Genomic DNA, 19154 nt, shown 5'->3' on the forward strand with positions numbered 1-19154 from the left:
TTATGAATGATTATTCTAAATTCTTGTGGACATTTCCTTTATCACACAAATCACAAACCTTTTCCATATTTTTAAATTTCAAGACATTTATTCGAACTCACTTTGAACGGGATATTAAGAATATACAATGTGATAATGGCAAGGAATTTGATAATGGCCCTTTTTGGGACTTCTGTAAAATCAATGGTCTGTCGTTTCATTTATCTTATCCTCACACGTCCCCTCAAAATAGAAAAACCAAAAGACAAATCTGTACGATTAATAACATTGTTCGTACCTTATTAGCTCATGCTTTCCTTCCTCCTTTCTTTTGGCATCATGCTTTACATATGGCAACTTACCTTCTCAACATTCTTCCTCATAAACTGTTAATAAGGGTGGACCACAATTCTTAGACATCTCCAAGGCATGGCTCTCTCCAAGGCATGGCCGATTCACCAGCTTGATGTCAAAAATGCTTTCTTACACGGCGAGCTCAAGGAGACTATGTACATGTATCAACCTTTGGGTTATCGGGATCCTGATCGGCCTAATCATGTCTGTTTGCTGCAGAAATCTCTATATGGACTGAAACAGGCTCCGCGGGCTTGGTATAAATGGTTTGCCGACTATGTCCATACTCTTGAGTTTTCTCATAGTAAGACCGATCATTCCTTGTTTGTTTATCGTCGAGGTTCTTCTATGGCGTATATTTTATAATATGTTGACGATATTATTTTAACTGCTTCCTCTGATGAGCTTCGTTAGTCTATCATATCACTTCTTAGATCTAAATTTGCTATAAAGGATTTGGGTCTGTTGAGCTATTTCTTAGGCATTATTGTCACTCGTCATACAACCGGTATATTTTTATCTCAAAAGAAGTATGCAGATGAGATTATTGACCGTGCTGGTATGTCCTCGTGTAAGCCATCTCCTACTCCAGTTGATACAAAGACAAAGCTGGGGGATACTACCAGCGCGCCATTTGCGGACCCTTCACTTTATCGGAGTCTTGCCGGGGCACTACAATACCTAACATTCACAAGACCCGATATTTACCTATGTCGTGCAATAGGTGTGCTTATTCATGCATGATCCACGGGATGAGCACATGCACGCTCTCAAGCGTATCGTGCGCTACCTACAAGGTACGTTAGAGTATGGTCTTCACCTGTATCCCTCTTCCACAACAAACTTTGTCTCATATACTGATGCTGATTGGGGTGGGTGCCCCAACACACGGCGTTCGACATCGGGTTATTGTGTCTTTATGGGTGATAACTTGATCTCATGGTCTGCAAAATGTCAGGCTACTTTGTCCCGTTTGAGTGCCAAGGCAGAATATCGAGGGGTTGCCAATGTGGTTTCTGAGTCCTGTTGGTTACGAAATTTCCTTTTGGAACTTCATTGTCATATTCCACATGCTACTTTGGTTTATTATGATAATGTTAGTGCCATATATCTGGTTGGTAATCCTGTTCAGCATCAACGCACTAAGCACATTAAGATAGATATACATTTTGTCCGGGAGAAGGTGGCTCGTGGCTAGGTTAGGGTACTACATGTCCCCTCTCGTTATCAGATTGCAGATATCTTCACCAAAGGCCTTCCATTGGTATTATTTGAAGACTTTAGGGACAGTCTTAGCATTCAGCGACCTCCCGCTTCGACTGCGGGTGTGTGTTAGAATATATGGTAATATATTCTGACAGATTTATAACAAATTGTATATATTTAGTTTCCATATATAGATAGTTAGTTTCCTTGTATTAGACGCTTGTATTAGGTGTATATATACTTATTATGTTAATGAAATAAAGCAAGGGATTAATTTCTTTCAATAATATCGAGTTTGGTCTAGAACGAACTTTCGTGCGCTTTCTGAGGCTTCCGATCTAATTTCGAGGCTTCTTATGGAATTGGCATAAAAGGCACTAGGGTGTGGGAACTACTTTTTATCAAGATGACCTCATATAAAATTTCTGACTTTTCCGTTGAGTCCAAATATCAAATTTTGTGTGGTATCATAGTCCATTTGTGTACATGGGATTCTAAACGAATCCCCAAGCACTCCGTCGGAGACTTGGATAATGCCAAAACTCAAAATTGCAGCAGTTGCTGGTGCAAGGGTAATTTTCCCTTCGTGTTCATGGGAAAACGTCCGTGTTCATGAAGGCCAGGTGAGATGGTCTCTGCATTTGTAGAACCTTAGACGCGTTCGCTGAGGGTTATTTGGTTGCCTTCCGCGTTCGCCGGAAGGATGCCGCATTTCAGAAGCTAATGGCATTGCCTTCCTCGATTACGAAAGGTCGTCTGCGTTCGCGAAGGCCAGATCCACTCTTTTCCACATTCGCGGTCTACTGTAGCGTGTTCGCAGAGGTAAATCTTTGGTCTTTTAATAGAGATCAAGGATGCATTTCAGTTATTCTCCAACATTTCCAAAATTCATATCTTTAGCTATAGGTCCAAATTAGGTGATTCAAAGGCTGATTTGTGGGTAATTTTTAGGGGAATGTATTGGAATCTTCAGAAAGTGTTAAAGAACCTTCATTCAAGATAAAAATTTGATTTGTTTCCTACTACCATGGGCTTCTAAAATGGTGATATTATTACATGCTCAATTTTTCATTGTTTTGAGCCTCGAATTGTGTTCCATTTTGTATCACAATTTTGGGGAGTCGAATTAGACCTTTTCACGGAGTCAATTCTGAAAATTCTGATGCGGGTCCCACATTTCTATTTTAGATTCCGAAATTGGTCCATCTCTATTTTGTTATTTTAATGTCTGAATGACCGTAATAAAGTTTCGATTCTAGTTTTCATAGCGTGGTAACGTTCCGAGGCTATACTAAGGGGAAAAGCTCTGGCAACTTGATTTGAAGCACGCATGATCGGCCTAAAGGTAGGCTACAGCTTCCCTCTTCTTAGACTAAGCATGATTATGTAATTGTATGTAGTGATTTATTGATGGCACTTGGTTTGGGGTTCTCTCCATGACACTTGATTGGATGCTGATCCTAAATCTAACCGATTCTCCTCCATTTATGGCTCAAGTCCTTATTCACTCCACCAGGTGCAATTCAAGTCCATGCTCAGTATTTTGAGCCTCGGTTCGAGTCCTGGTCCATCTTCAGTCATGGTTAGAATCCACAACTACTTGCAGTCGGGGTTAGAGCACACATCTACAAATTTGGTTCAACTCCATTTCTATCTTCAGCCTTGGTTTGAGTCCTTGGACATTTACAGACTTGATTCGAGTCTATGATCATCCTCAGCCTTGGTTCGAGTCCTCGGTTATTCCAATCTCGATTAAATTCCTTGAATTCATCTTCTCTTTGGTTCAAGTCCTTAGATACTATTCAAATATGAATAAAGTATCTAGGCATTCAATTGGCTCGGTTCAAATCTGTGGAAGGTTATAGTAATCTTGGAAATATTGACAGGTTCTCTTTATTATTCTTAACTCTTCTGTGCACCTATAGGGCTTATGGGGGTCCATTTGGATTTTACTTAAATTTGTGCATGAGTGTATCCACCGGGCTTATAGGGTCCCAGTCGGATCTAGTTAGTTATTCTCTCCTTCTTTGTGTGTTAGTACACTCGTGTGCATCCAGTTAGATTTCCGCTCTTGTTTCTGATTGTGTTTTAAATATAATGGCCGTGCAGATCATTTTTGGAATTTTTGTAAAATTATCATTTTGCCCCTCCCTTTAGATGCCCCGAGTCGTTTCTGATTGTTACCGGGTGTTGATTTTTAGAAAATCCCATGGAAAGTTAAGTCCTTGGAAATTTTGAGTTTCATAAGTTTTAAGTATTAAAATGTGGTATTTGGGGTCAATCGGAGCTACGGGTCTCGGAACGGAATTTCGTCGATTCCAGCAGCTCCAAAATGTTGAAATAGGCTTAGGAGACTTTATGAAATCAGTTTTGGAGTTGTAACGAAGATTTACGGCCTTGAGTTGAGAATTTAAGGAACTTTAAGTCAAGGTTTGACTTTGGTCAACTTTTGGAGTTCCGATGCTCAGAATGGAATTTCGACGACTCCGTTGGATTTGGGAGATGGTTTTTGGTCTAGAAGAAGTATTGGTTGAATTTTTAGAGGTACCGAGTCCATTTTGGTATTTTGAAGGCCTAAGTTGGTTTAGTTGCGACTTTTCGAGTTTTGGATCAACGAGATCTCGAATTCAAATTTTGATGGTTCCATCAGCTCAGGAATGACCAAATTAGGCTTGTAGCACTTTTGGAATGACTATCGAGGCAATCGATACGAGTTTGGGGTCATTTAGCGCTTTTGACTTTGAAACTTAGCCTATGGTTGACATTGGTCAACATTTTGGAAAACGCGCTCGAATAAAAATTCTAACAGCGCGATTAGTTTTGGAATGTTGATTTTGGTCTAGAACGACCCTTTGTTCGCTTTTCGAGGCTTCCGGACTAATATTGAGGCCCGTTGTGGAATGAGGCTTAAAATGACTCTTGGGTGTGGGACCCACTTTTTATTAAAATGATCTCGTATAGAAATTATGAATGCGCCATTGAGTCCAGAACATCGAATTTAGTGGGGTAACATATCTAGTTTATTTTTATCGAATCCGAACGAATCCCAAGCACCCCGTCGGAGATTTTGATTATTTTTTTTCCAAAAAACTGCAGCAGTGCAGTAGCCAACAACCCTTTTATTTTTATTTTTTTGGGGTTTTTTTCTCCAACTTTAAAACCCCATAACTTGAGTATTAGGGCTCCAAATTGGGTGATTCAAAAGGCAAACTTGTGAGATTTTTCATGGAGAACGCATTGGAGAGATTTAAAACTGATTTGGAGAATTCGATTCAGGTAAAAATCATTATTTTAATTGCAGCTGTGTCCATTTTCGGATTGAGTTTTTGAAGAACTTTGAGTAATTATTTCTTGACCTATATAAACCCGATTCTGGTGATTCAAGGGTCTAAATTCAAGAAAATTTTGTGAGGAATCTCGTAGTAATCTAAGAAACACGAGGAGAAGCTTCATTTGAGGTAAAAATGAGTTTTTTGTTACTGATTTAGTCATTTTCGGAATGAAATTTTGTGAAATTTTGGTCAATATAACTCTATTTTGAGTGATTCTTGAGGCTAGATTGTGGGTTTTTTTTGCAAGGAACGTCATGGTGTAATTTTTTTGATTGAAAGATGTTAGTTTTTGAGAAATCGACGTGTAAAGAGGCTGCCTTATTTGTTTTTTTAGTTTGAAAATGTGGAAATTAATTGTTTGATCGTCTTGCGTAATTTCTCACCCCGAATTGTGTTATGAATATGATTTGTGAGCTTGGGGTGACATTTAAAACCTGTTTTGGGGGGTCAAATCCAGAATTTCATATATGGGTCCCACATTTTCCGTTTTAGACTCCAAAATTAGTCCGTCTCCAAAAATTATGAAATTACTGTCTAAACAACCATATTGACGTCGTGGTTCTGTTTTTGATAGCTTGGAAATATTCCGAGGTAGTTCAGAGGGGAAAAGCTCCGACACAGTGATTTGGAGCCCGCGTGTTTAGCCTACAGGTAGGCTACAGTTTTACCTTTCTTTAGATTGAGCTGGAATGTGTGAAAGCATGTTGAAATAGTTGGAATTTGGGTTGGGTAGTTTGATTGTATATCTTAAGTGTTAGAAATCATGCTTTATGCTTATTATCGGATTTTTGGATATTTAGAAGCATGTGTATCTTGTCGTTATTTATTAGTATTATAAGGAGAGTTGAATGAGCATGTTGTTGATACTGTGGGGTATGTTGGCCTTAGTATAGGATGTAAACTTGCTTTAGATGTCCCGGCGTCGCTCCGGTGGACTTAGATCCTTGTAGAATGGTGTAGCGGGCTAGTGCCTGGTAGTTTGGCCTTAGTTAGGCGTTACCCTTGCTCTTAAAAATATCTTCATCCATAAATTGATATAATCGTGACTTTCATGATGCATCGACAATATTAGATTTCATGATCGTTGACTTTGACTCCAGTTTCAGCTTTGGCAGCATATCGATTGACTCATTTGGGAAAAGATTTTTTTGGTACTGTTGTATTCTAGTTGGGGAGTAGAATGTTTGGCATCATGGGATAAATTATCTGTGAGCATCCGGGTATCAAGTCCCGGCCTCTATTCTGAATTATCGAGGAGCATTCGGGTACTCAGCCCCGGCCTCTACCGACTTACTAGTATGACGAGCATTCGGGTACCCAGTCTCAGCCTCGATCATACCGATGTATTACGGTGAGCATTCGGGTACCCAGTCCCGGCCTCGACCACACTTATGTATTATGGCAAGCATCCATGTACCCAATCCCGGCTTTGGCCACTTTGAATATTCGGGTGAGCATTTGGGTCCCAGTCCCGGCCTCGACCCCTAAGTCACCACTAGATCGATTGACTCTTAGAGATTCTGGGTTTGGAAATGATATAGTACTTCGGCTCCTAACATCGCAGATTCTTAGTTCTTAGCCTTGGTAGTTGTAGCTATTCTGTGTACTCGGCGGGCTTATGGGGGTTCGTCCGAGTTTTTATTTAACTTAAGCACGAGTGTCTCGGCTGGGCTTATGGGGGCCTAGTTGGGTATAGTTAGCTGTAGTTCTCATAGGTAGTACTCTTTCCCCTTTTGATGCTTATGTTGACTCCTATTCAGGCTATTCTTCTTTTTCATATTGTTTTTACCTTTTCTGCTCAGTCGGCCTATGATGCCTACTGGGTACCTGTTGTCTTGGTACTCATACTATACTCTGCATCTACTTTCGTGATGTAGGACCGAGCAACAGTTATCGCCATTGATAAATCAAGCCTATTGCAGTCAACTTCGGAGACTAGGGTGAGTACTTGACATTTTTGGATCATTCCTGTCTCCTTCAGCATGGATGACCCGTCTTTTGCCTTCTGAGACTAGCCAGTTCTTATATATATTTTTGGTCCACTTTCGGGACTGTAGTCGTATTTTATTTTATAGCAGCTCTATGCTTGTGACTTCCAGGTTCTGGGAGGGATCTTTAGTTGTTTAAAATATGTTTTGGTTTACTTCCGCTTATTCATTCTGTTTACTTTTATAATTCGATACTCTTATTTAGTTTCTTCCCTCAAACTCATTACTTGAAGTTCCGGGTTGACGGGTTGGCTTACCTACTAGAGGGTTATAGTAGGTGCCATCATGACCTAAGGAATTGGGTCCGTACATTAAATTCTAGTATTTCATATTACTTTTACTTTTCCTTCCTAGTCAGCCTATGATAGCTACTGGGTACCTATTTTTTTGGTATTCATACTACACTCTGCATCTGTTTTCATGATGCAGGTTCGAGCACCAGATACCAATATTGAGTTTGAGCCTGTTGCAGTCTGATTCGGAGGCTGGGGTGAGCACATGGCGTCATGAATTTACTCGTCTCCTTCTGTATATATTATGATTAGTCTTTTACTTTTTGAGATAAGTCTTTTTTCTGTGGTCCACTTTGGGACTTGTATTCATTTTGTAGTAGCTCTGTACTTGTGAAATTCAGGTTCTAGGAGAGTTCTTTTATTGTATATAGTTTTGGCTTGCTTCCGCTTATTCCTGTTATTTGTTAAATTTTTGCTTTAGTTTTCTACCCTTAATCTCATTACTTGCAGTTTCAGGATATAGGTTGGCTTATCTACTAGTGGTTATAGTAGGTACCATCATGGTTCGAGGAATCGGATCGTGACAGTATCGTATAGAAAACGGTTTGTCTTTCTAGGTTGGAAGAAACTCTACTTATATAAATTCTTTTCCAATCCAAAAAGCAGAAGAAAACCCACATTTTTCTTGAAAAAACAGAAAACTCACATGTTTCCTCCCCTATTTTCTTAGAAAATAGTATTCTGAGTTCTATTTAAATATGGGACTATAGGGACCACAAAATTAATTAATGAGGCTTCCTATTATGGAAATAATTTCAAAAATTAATTTGAATTATTCTTACCATAATAAATTACAAATCAATCCACTAGAAATTCGTAATTTCATTCATCTATTTATATTTCAAAATTCTACATTAAACACTTATTGTTATACCCCATTTTAACTCGAGGTCAAATGGTGTACAACATATTGCTGATTTCTAAATTATTTAACTTAAGGAGTCGTCACCTAATTTTTTTAAAAAAAGGGTAAATTAGGATACCTACGCAATTAACTAATGTAATGCTAAAATAAACTCCAATTAGTGGTCTATTTAACTTATATTATTCTAGGTAAGGGTTCTAGTTATCCTAAAGGAAATGGGTTATGCATCCTTTAAGATTCGTTAAAAATGATTACCGGCCAAACTTAGGTTGATTAAAATATAAGACATTATTAAAATATGATGCAAGTGTAAATGTAACTTACAAAACACACATTATAAGTGTTTTGGGAGAAATAACATATAACAAAATATTTTAGGCTTCAAAATTTTCTTAAGTAGATATATAGTATTTATAAAAATATCTATAATTAAAATTAGTGAAAGCAACAGTTTGGACAACTAAATGCAAAACCTCTTTTTATTATTATTATTATTTGTCATAAGTTTGAGATTAAAAAAAAATAAAGTTGCAAGTTCAACCATCTTCTCTTAGTATTGAGCTAAAATTAAATCAACCATTTTTTTAAAGCCAAAACATTTAATAAAAAATGTGATTTGTTTGCATATTATAACTAAAGTATTTGACGTACTAATACTTAAAGAAGATAGAGTACCATTCTCTGATAAAGTGCTTCTATGATAAAAATAAATTTGACTTATTTAAAACATGCTTATTTAAATGTAAGATAAATAATAATTTATTAAAAAAATCTCTTTTTTTCGAGGTTAAAGGAAATATTTGAAAAATCATATTTTTCGGCTACTAAATCACATATTTAACTAAACAAGGTATTCTATGATTAACTAACATTTTACTACTAGCTCTAAGTTACTAATGGGTCCAAACATTATCTCAAGTTCATAAAATAAATCCAAACAAACCAATAAATCAAAGATCATAAAGGAGTTAAGCAAATAAGGAAGGAAAGGAAAGAAGACGCCATAGGCACCCCGAGCATGTCGCTTGCTTTTCTTGCTATCGGGTGTGACTTAAGAATATAGAGTGATGACTCTTTGCTCGGATGAGAGATAGTGCCGAGTCTCATTTCGAGACTCCACATGTGTAAGTCTAGCCTTAAGACTCCAAATTCGTTCGCGCCGAATACATATGCAAAGAGAAGAAAAGATAAGAATTAGAGAAGGATAATCTGATTCTTAAACATGCATAAGACCGCCAACAAATAAAATTAGAAACCAAAACTAACAGCAATAAACACAATCTCCTAATAAAAGAAGAGAGTAAAAATGACAAATATTTAGCCAAACTTGACAGTGAAAATTTAATGAAAAATCTGCATAGGTAATCAATGATCACTCTCTAAGCTTACTAAATAAAAAGTAAAGTTAAACTCCACCTCTATCAATGTCTTACAACATACCATTCGCAAGAAAGAAATGAAGTCATGAAGCAAGTTTTCAATTAGGAAGTCTCAACAAAACAACTTTTCATGGCCAAAAAATTCATAATCCATTATTCAGATACTCCAAATGGACAAACGCGTTTATGTACATTTTTCAAGTAAATAAGAATTCTTTTATTAAATCGAATCCATTCGACAATCTTTAATAATTTTAGAACTTGAATTTATAAACATATCTACAACAGGGATCTAACAAACACTTAAGAACGTTTTTATTTTTATTTTTTATAAACACCCATTTAGATTCAGTCGATTACTAAGAAGAGAAACCTCATGTATATTCTTTAATTAGTCAAAACAGCTGGGATCAGTTAATAGGAAAGTAGGTAAAAGCAGTCTTTCAAGTAGGCTAGAGAAAATAAATTTTCTTTTTATAAGAGCAACAAAATTACTTGAAACTTTTCATATTTTTGACGAGCTCAAACTTATATGAATCAGTAGCTGCCCTTCTAACGTTCATAACTCATTTTTAAGTCTTCTCATATAGAATTAATCACATGATCGGTGAGTGAACAAATCAACAATTTCTCTTTTAAAACGTATCCATAATTATTGTTATCCATGTACACTGATTCTTAGGTAGAAAATTCATGGTGAAACAGAGACTAAAATATTAAAACACAACAGAGGCATGACAAGAATACTCCAAACAAAATCACACACTTAAGTTCGAAAATAGCAAACTGAAAAGAGGATGGATACTGACCTTTTTTGGAGCAGTGAACTAGGGTGTAGATATCTATCTCGGCCTTAGATCTACAAGCTAACTCAGATGCTGCCAATAGACAAAATTAACACACAAGTTGTTTATACTGGAAAGCCAAATGCAAGAAGAAAACCCGAACAATAATAGAGAGCCCCCCTTTAGAGGAGAAAATAGCCAGTTTAAAGAGATGAGGGACGGATGAAAAAAAACGAAATGGACGGAGGAATAAAATAACGTAGAATGGACGGAAGAATAAAATAATATAGAATCGGCATACGCATGCGTCTGAGTATAGGTTTTCTCGGGTTTTGGGGATGCTGTAGTGTAGGGGGAAAATAGGTGTTGGTTAGGGTATATATTATATTTAGTAGTAGTGTTGGATGGTGATGGTTAATTAATATAGTATTTTTTAATGTAAGTGTATAGGAAAATAAATGAGGGAAAAGGGGAATAGGCGTGTGTGGTGTCAGAAAAGTGTAGAAATTGAGGAATGGATATATATTAATATAATATTATATATTATTTGCTGAAATATTGCATGATGTAGTATTAATTATTAATGTAGGAATTAAATATTGTTAATAGAATATTAATTATTTGCTGGAATATTGCATATGAATTAAATATTGAGTTTAAATATTGTAGTAGTCACGTGGGAGTATGGAAATTGAGAGGATGGGTATATATTAATATAATATTATTTGCATGATGTAGTATTAATTATTAATGTAGGAATTAAATATTGTTAATATAGTATTAATTATTTGTTGGAATATTGGATAGGAATTAAATATTGAGTTTAAGTATTGTAGTAGGTGTTGTTTAGGGGAAGAAATGGAAATGTAGTGAATATAGTAAAGAAATGAGTTAAAAAAATTAGCCAAAAAATAAAATTAATTAGTGAATTCGGTTAAAAAAAACAAATAAGACGAATTAATATCAATTAATTAACGAGCTTCTTAATTCTTAACAAAAATAAAATAATTAACCTAATTGTAACTAATTAATTCAAAATAAAATAAAATAAAAGCTACTAATTTATGAAATAATTAATAAAATAAAAATCCCTTTTATAGGTCAATTTTGAATATTCCTAAAAGGTAATAATTATACAAACTATATACATTATCTTAAAACAATAAAGATGACAAAAATTATTTTAAAATAACTTCAAAATATTTCAAATTTTATAAAAGCTAATTATTTTAATTTATTTAAAATTGAAGAAGGCTAAAATTAAAATAAGATGAATAAATATCAACTAATTAACAAACTTCTTAATTTTGACAAAGTAGAATAATTAACTTAAGTTTAAACTAATTAACTTGAAATATGGGTCTATTAACTAGGCAATTACAAAGTATTTAATTTAAGATAAATATTCTTTTTTTGTGATGATTCTCAAATAATGATAAAAAGTAATGATATAAGTAAAAATATATATTATTATTGAAGAATTATAAAAAATATATATATGCCGAAATTACTTAATAATAGAATATATATATATATATATATATATATATATATATATATATATATATATATATATATATATATATATATATATATCGTTGTGGAAGGCCATAATTAGAAAACTCAATTTTTAAAAAAATTACGTTGTGGGGGACCAAAATTGGGTGTCAACACTTATGTAATTCCTCATGTTACGATTATAAATATTAATCAATAAATTAAATTACTGACGAATTTAATTTCAATGATTAATTTCCTTTAGAGCAATAGTTAACTTATATGCGCCAGATTCATAAATCTACCTATTGGGTTTGCATATGAAAACTTATAAGTTTCTCATAAAAAGGTGTATTATCAATCTCTATATTGAGACATGGATTCCATTAACTAACTAATTATTTCACCAATATATATTATCATCATTCAATCTAACAGACATATTGACCCATCTCAGAATCTCACACTTTAATAAATCAAAATGACAATTAATATATATACAACTCATAATCGTTATATCAAGATTGAGAATATAAGTACATTTAATAGTTAAGAAAATATGTTTCTATCAGTCAGTCTAAAACATATATCTCTACTAGGTACGTTCAATACATACAAAATTCACTAGCACCAGAAGTTAGAACTATACCATTTTCATAATCAAGATATATTACATTTAATCTCATGCTACAATCTTTCTGATGGTTTGTCCAAATTTTCATTTACGATTGTGAACTATAACTTTTAACTTATAAGAAACGATGATTTAATTTTCTATGTATAAGCTTAAACTCTATACACCAAATCATCTACTATATAAGTTGAGGACATATATATGACAAATTGATCCGTTTAATGTAATACTTTTTTGGATTGAATAAATAAATAAATATTCAATAAATAATACTATATCTAAATGCATGATTAATAGTATATCCTAACGTGAATATGTATTTAAGTTGAAAATTTTGAAATTTTATGAGTGAAAGTCTTGAAAACTGGTCATGAATTCGTTTGGAAAATTGAAAATATTTGAAGAAAATTTGATAAAAAATTATAGTGAAACATATATTGAAGATAAATTTTTATAATTTATGATCAAAGGTTCGCCTAGAAAAAATTGAATCATTTTACAATGGGGATAAATTTGACTGTTTAAGGGAAAGTGGCTAAAAATAATTTTTTAAAATTTGTGATCAAAGGTTAGCCTAGAAAAAAGTTGAATCATTTTACAATGGGGATAAATTTGACTGCTCAAGGGAAAGTGGCTAAAGATATTTCTAAACTTAGGTTAATTTATTCTTTGTTACATTTTTAAATAAAAATTTCTTATCGTAATTAACTAGGTAAAAAATTATAAAATTCAGACAAACAATTAAGACGTCTGATAATTTAAAAGAATCAAAATAAATCCATCAAATTTTGAGGGTCTTTAGGTATTTCCTTTTTCTATATCTGTTGTGTTTAATCATGACATTCTTCAATTTTGACCTTTTTAAGTGTTCATAGCAATAATACATAAATGTGTCCATTAATTTGACATTAATTGATATTTATTTTTTAACATTGAGTTTACACAAACACACCTTAAATTTATATAAAATTGAAGTATGCACACGTATTCTACATGACATATATAAACAAATTCAAACCATTTTAATCTTTCCTATTTCAAATCAATCCATCCATTTTACAACCCTAATTTTATGTTATTAATCCGAACTTAAAACTCAAATGTGTTCCTTTTTTGTTACCTTGAACTAGCTACTTGATCAATCTAATTTGGCCAATTAGTTAGGAACATTAAAATTTTGGTTTCTTTTTGTCAGAATGAATATAAATAACTTTAGTTTTTTTTTTAAGAAAAAAGTTGCACTACATGTAAAATTCATTTCATAATATACTAGAGATACAAATAAATTCTCACAAGTATATATAGGGTTAATTCTCTAAATGGTCATTCAAGGTTTGAGATTGCCTTCAAATATCATTTATATTTCATCTAGGATCAAAATATCACTCAGCTATCACTATTTTTCTTCAAAAATACTTGCCACTTCAAAAGCCCCCTTCTCTTTTAGTTGACATGTCATGTCATTAAAGTCTAGTTTTCTTTAATAATAGACTTATTTAATTTATTTAATCAAAATCATAATTTTGTTTTTTTTTTATAAAAAAAAATAGATTAGTTTATAAGAAGGAATTTGCATGCTTAGATTTTTTCTCGGTACTTAAACTTTATATTATATTCCTAAATAGTACTCATGCTTTGAAAATTGCCTATACAAAACACTTTTACTTAAGACAATAATATCACTCAACTATTACTATTTTTCTCAAAAAATACTAAATACCTCAAAAACATCCTTTTATTCTAGTTGACATGTCATGTCATGTCATGTCATTAAAGCGTCATTTTTGTAAAATAATAGACCTATTTAACTCATCAAAATTATGTCTCTACAATAAAAATGTAAATTACATAAAAAAATTAAGGAGATTATACAGAAAAAAAACACAAATAATCTGATTTTGTGCAGATTTTTCTACCAAAAAATTCAATGAAAAAAATCTTACCTGAGGATTTAAATCCCTAGGTAAATTATTTGAAAATTTTAAGCAAGTAATTTTTCATAAATATATTCAAATAAATATACAAGGTTGACGTAGAGAAAAGTTGGCAAAAAAGAGATATTTATTATTCAACTTTTTTTCAAATTAATTCTTTTATGACTATTATATTATATTTTATCTTATCATACAATTAAACACCAATATATATCCTTATCTCCTCCTTAATTTACGAAACACAAGTAATAATTAGTTGGGTTGTCTATTTAAATTCAATAACACACATTATACGAGATTAATATGCTCTTTAATAAAGGTCAAAATATTTTTTAAAAAAAGATATTGTAAGTGGATTTTAAAGTACACAATTAAAAAAATTAATGGATAATTGACCTTTAATATTATTGATCCATTATATAATAATATGATTAAACAATGTAAGATAACATTCATGAAGCGATTTGTTTATCATCATTTAGTTTGAACTTCAATTGAATTTCTTAAAACTGCAATATTTTTTGAATATATATGTTTATAATTATTCAAAATTGATGGGATTATTGTAACTATTAAAAATCTAATATTCATAGTAAAAAAATTAAAGTTTAAGTATGATAAAGGATTCTTAAGTATGAAAATTTCTTCTTAATAACCTAATGTATTGTAACGACCTAACCCATCGTTACCTAAAAATATCTGTAGTAAAGATATACGAATCTCATTCATCATAAGGTTAGGATAAATACCTTGGTATGTGAGTGCATTAGTTATAAATTAAGGTCGTGCTATGCTCCTATCTCAAAGTTGAGGTGAAAGTGTATTTCTGATTTAGTTTTGGACTTGAGCTCAAACTAAGGTCTACTTCAAATGATCTTATCACTCAGTATATAACTAATTAGGTGGACATCCACCTATCAAATTAAAGGTCTATGATTCTTCTTTGCAACGCCACTAAATTTGCCTCATTAAGAGTTGAGAGTAAAAAGTTATGCCTTTTTTACTAAGCACTGTTTATGTTGAAGCCGCTGTGGCGGGACCGCTAGACTGGGATGGTCCCGCTGTGGCGGGACAGATGGAATTTAAAGTCAAAAAAAATTCCAGAATGGTTTATTTCATTCCCATTTCATTCTTAAAAGAGAAGAAGCAACCTAGGTCGATTTTCTACTAGTTTCCACTCCAATTTGTGCTAAAGGTAAGTAATTTACTCCCTAAACTTGTAATTCGATTCCTAGAACCCGCAATTGTTGATGGGTGATCATTGAGGGAGGGTTTGGTCTTGAAATTAATGGTACGAAAATCCTAGTTTGGGAGGAAAAATCATGAGTTTTGCCTAGGATTTGGGATTTTCATGTAATCTGGAAATATTTAGACTATTTGTGATTGATTTAGTATTATACTATTATTTTAGAGCAAGAATAAGCTAAAGTTTCACTAAAGGAGTCAGAGTTCGGGTTCAGACTTCTGCAGTAGTTGCTTGGCGCCCAGCTAGGCTGGGTTTCTCAATTCAGTAGTTATAAATCTATTCTCATTGCATAATGTATCATAAGTTGAAGGGAGATTTCATATTTAGGCCTTTGGGCATGGAGTCTGGATGACTGAATGTGTTGTTATTGCTGTTTATGGTAGGAATATATTATGGGGTTATGATTATGCTGTGACTAGTGATGATAGTCTAGATATTGTTTGTCACCTTAATACTTCTTGTTGATATGGTTGATGATCTTTGTAAAGTTAATGTGTAAGGAAATTGTTAGGTTAGAGCGAGATCCTGAGACTTGTGATGATCAAGGGGGGTTCTGGGATATATATGCATATTTATATATGTGTTCATAGTGACAGTTCCATATGAAGTGGTTGAGTAATGCGCGTTCATGCAATAAGATGAAATAAAAATAATGAAATAACTATTTGTGAACAATTACATGCAATGAGCTTGATTACTTAATTGTGCAAGTATGTGAACTATTCATTGGGGACTGTGATTATGCATTGTGATTGTGATATTGGATTGGGTGTTGTGTTCCGACACATATATTAGATTGGGGTTCTGACACATAATTGGATTGAGTGTCACTTTTTGACACATATATTGGATCGAGTGCCATGTTCTGACATATATATTGGATCGAGTATCACATTCCGACACATATATTGGATTGGATGTCACGTTCCAACACATACTAAATATTGGATCGGGTGTCACGACACACTAATAGTTTGGATATGGGTTCCATGAGAGAACCATTATGTGGCTATCATTTGTAAACTGATCTTGACTATATGTGTAATGATAGAAAAACTAACTTGATGATAATTGAGCATACCCATTCTGTGTAATCATTGATATGAATGGACCGAAGGTCAAAGTGTTACTATGTTAACAGTTTTAATTGTGATTTACATGGTAAAACTGTATATTGCTCTTAAAATGGTAAATTGGTAATGTACTTCTATATATATGCATGTTCAGATTATGTTATGGTTGCTAGATGCATCTGTATCGTAGGTATAAGGCCGTGGTAAACAAGTGGAGAGCATTTAATGTGTAGTTTAATAAGATTAGTGACTTAAAGTCAGATATTGATGGTGTCCTATAGATATTTGTGAAAAAAAGGAGATTGGGGGAGAAGTCATAATTACTGTCTCCAGCCAGGCCGCTCTAGCGGGAGGAATCTCGTTGTGGTGAGGCCGCCAGAGCAGGATAGGTCCCGCCATAATGGATCAGTACGGTTATGAGGTAAGTCTTAGTTCACTTGAATGTTTACCTCTTCCAAGTGAGATGTTAATCATTATAGGTCTAGGTGTTGGTGTGAAAGCTAAAGGTAATAGACTTGTTAGACAGAGTTAGTAGTGACCCATAGTTTGGAAACTCCTCTATGTGATAGAAGGGTTAAGCCTTGATTTGTATTAGAGTTGGCAACGGACTAACTAGAAGGGATGAAAGTTAGGTTTGAACGAATTTAATAAGGTTATCGAGAATAGAAAGGGTTGAGCATAAAGGTTTGGCGGTATATTTTCTTAAGAGTATGTCTTTTTCTTGTTAATTTCTTTATATTATGTAGTGAGTATTGGGTTGAATGATGATACCTATCATTACATATTATTTGGACTGATACTACTCTTACTATACCACTTGGCATAGTCTGGTTGCAGGGTTAGTAATGTTTCTTAGGTGAAGACGAAGATGATTCTCCAACAACTTCTACTCTTCCTTTCTTATGGTGGGAGCGGTGCCATTATTTTATTTATACTATATCTTTAGAAACTTTTGTACCTGTTTAGACTAGTATCCTTGGGGGTGTTAGTATGTTTCTGGTAATAAATCTTAGAGTTTTAAAAATTTCAATTATGGTGTATTCTTGACTTTTTAAGCTGGTATTTGGTAATTGTTAAACTTCCGCATATTATTTCTATAAGGGTTGTCCTATCTAAGTGTTAGAGTAGTTGTTCGCACGGCCTGATTGGTTGGGTTGTGACATGTTGGTATCAGCGCCCAAGTTACCGGTCTACAATACAAGAACAAGTGTAGAATAGACTCATGTAGATTGGTGTGTTGACGTCCACATCTAATCGTCAGGAAGCTATGAACCATTCTAGGAAGTTGCTCCATTTCTTCTATTTTTTCATGCGGTCTGTCGCTTGTGATATGGTTTGAGTTCAATTGGTATCTCCGGATTCTAATTGGTATCTCAATTTGAATTCAATTGGTATCTCCAGATTCTAATTGGTATCTCAACAAAGTAAACTTGATGTCGTTGTCGCGGCTAAAGGGACACAAGCAAGAAAAATTAGAATGGAGAAGGTTCCAATTGGTATCTGGCCTAAGAGGCTGAGTAATTGTATGGATGATCAACTAATGGTCGTCAATGAAGCAAATTAAGTTAATAACTTTGATTTTCTTGTGTGATATAACTTGAAATTATGATTATATGTATAGTGTTGCATGTATAACCCTCAGAGTGTATAGTGTAATTACTTGAATGATATAATATGATTGTGTGCATAGTATTGCCTGAAATACCTGCCAGTGTGTGAAGTGTACTTTCCTGAATGGTTGAAATTATGTGATATGTGATTGCTTAGGTTTTTGTAAGTTTGTGGCTAGAAAGAGAGTCATAACTTAGTTATATGCAATGGTCTAATGATAAACCACAAGGTGATTAATGAACGAAATTCAGACGTGTTAAATGATATACTCAAGTGAGGGAATATAACTCTTAATTATGGATGGACTTACCAATCGTGGAGAAACTCTAATTTCAGGACAGTTTGGTTAGGAACCATGCAAGAAAGAGGGCTATTGTTGCATAATAGTGGAATTGGTGTTATGAAAGATTTTCTAAACGTATTTAATAACTGGTTTTCAATAATGTGATACTGAGTTCTTGACTATGCAGTGTTTGGTTGGGTCTTTGAACTATGTTAAAGTTCTTAATGCGGTGTCAAGTGCTGACTATGTCAAGACTTAAGATTGAGAGTTCGGGTTATGTTGTACTTGTGATCATGATTATTTTAACTATTGGATTGAGTTTATGGGGAATCAATGCTTTAGTGGTTGCTAAATTATGTGTATATTTGTCATAATGGTTTTGACTATTGGATTGACGTTATGGGGACTCAATGCTTTAGTAGTTAAATTGTATCTCTAACTGACATAATTATTTTGACTATGTGATTGAGTTTATAGGAACTCCATGTTTTAGTCATTTCTAAAACGGTGTTAGTTATCATGAGGTTATTGGTTTAATGTGGATGATGGAAAGATCTTTGTGGTATGTATGTTTTTTATGCTAAGATAATGGGTAGAGATTCTTATGTGTATAATATTGGGTTCGATCTTGGGGTGAATTCCGCCGAACTTGTCTAAGAGAGAGTTAATATCTGGCTTAATTTTCACCCCAAAAG

The sequence above is a fragment of the Solanum dulcamara genome, chromosome 3 (genome assembly GCF_947179165.1).
Source record: "Solanum dulcamara chromosome 3, daSolDulc1.2, whole genome shotgun sequence".
Lineage (NCBI taxonomy): Eukaryota > Viridiplantae > Streptophyta > Magnoliopsida > Solanales > Solanaceae > Solanum > Solanum dulcamara.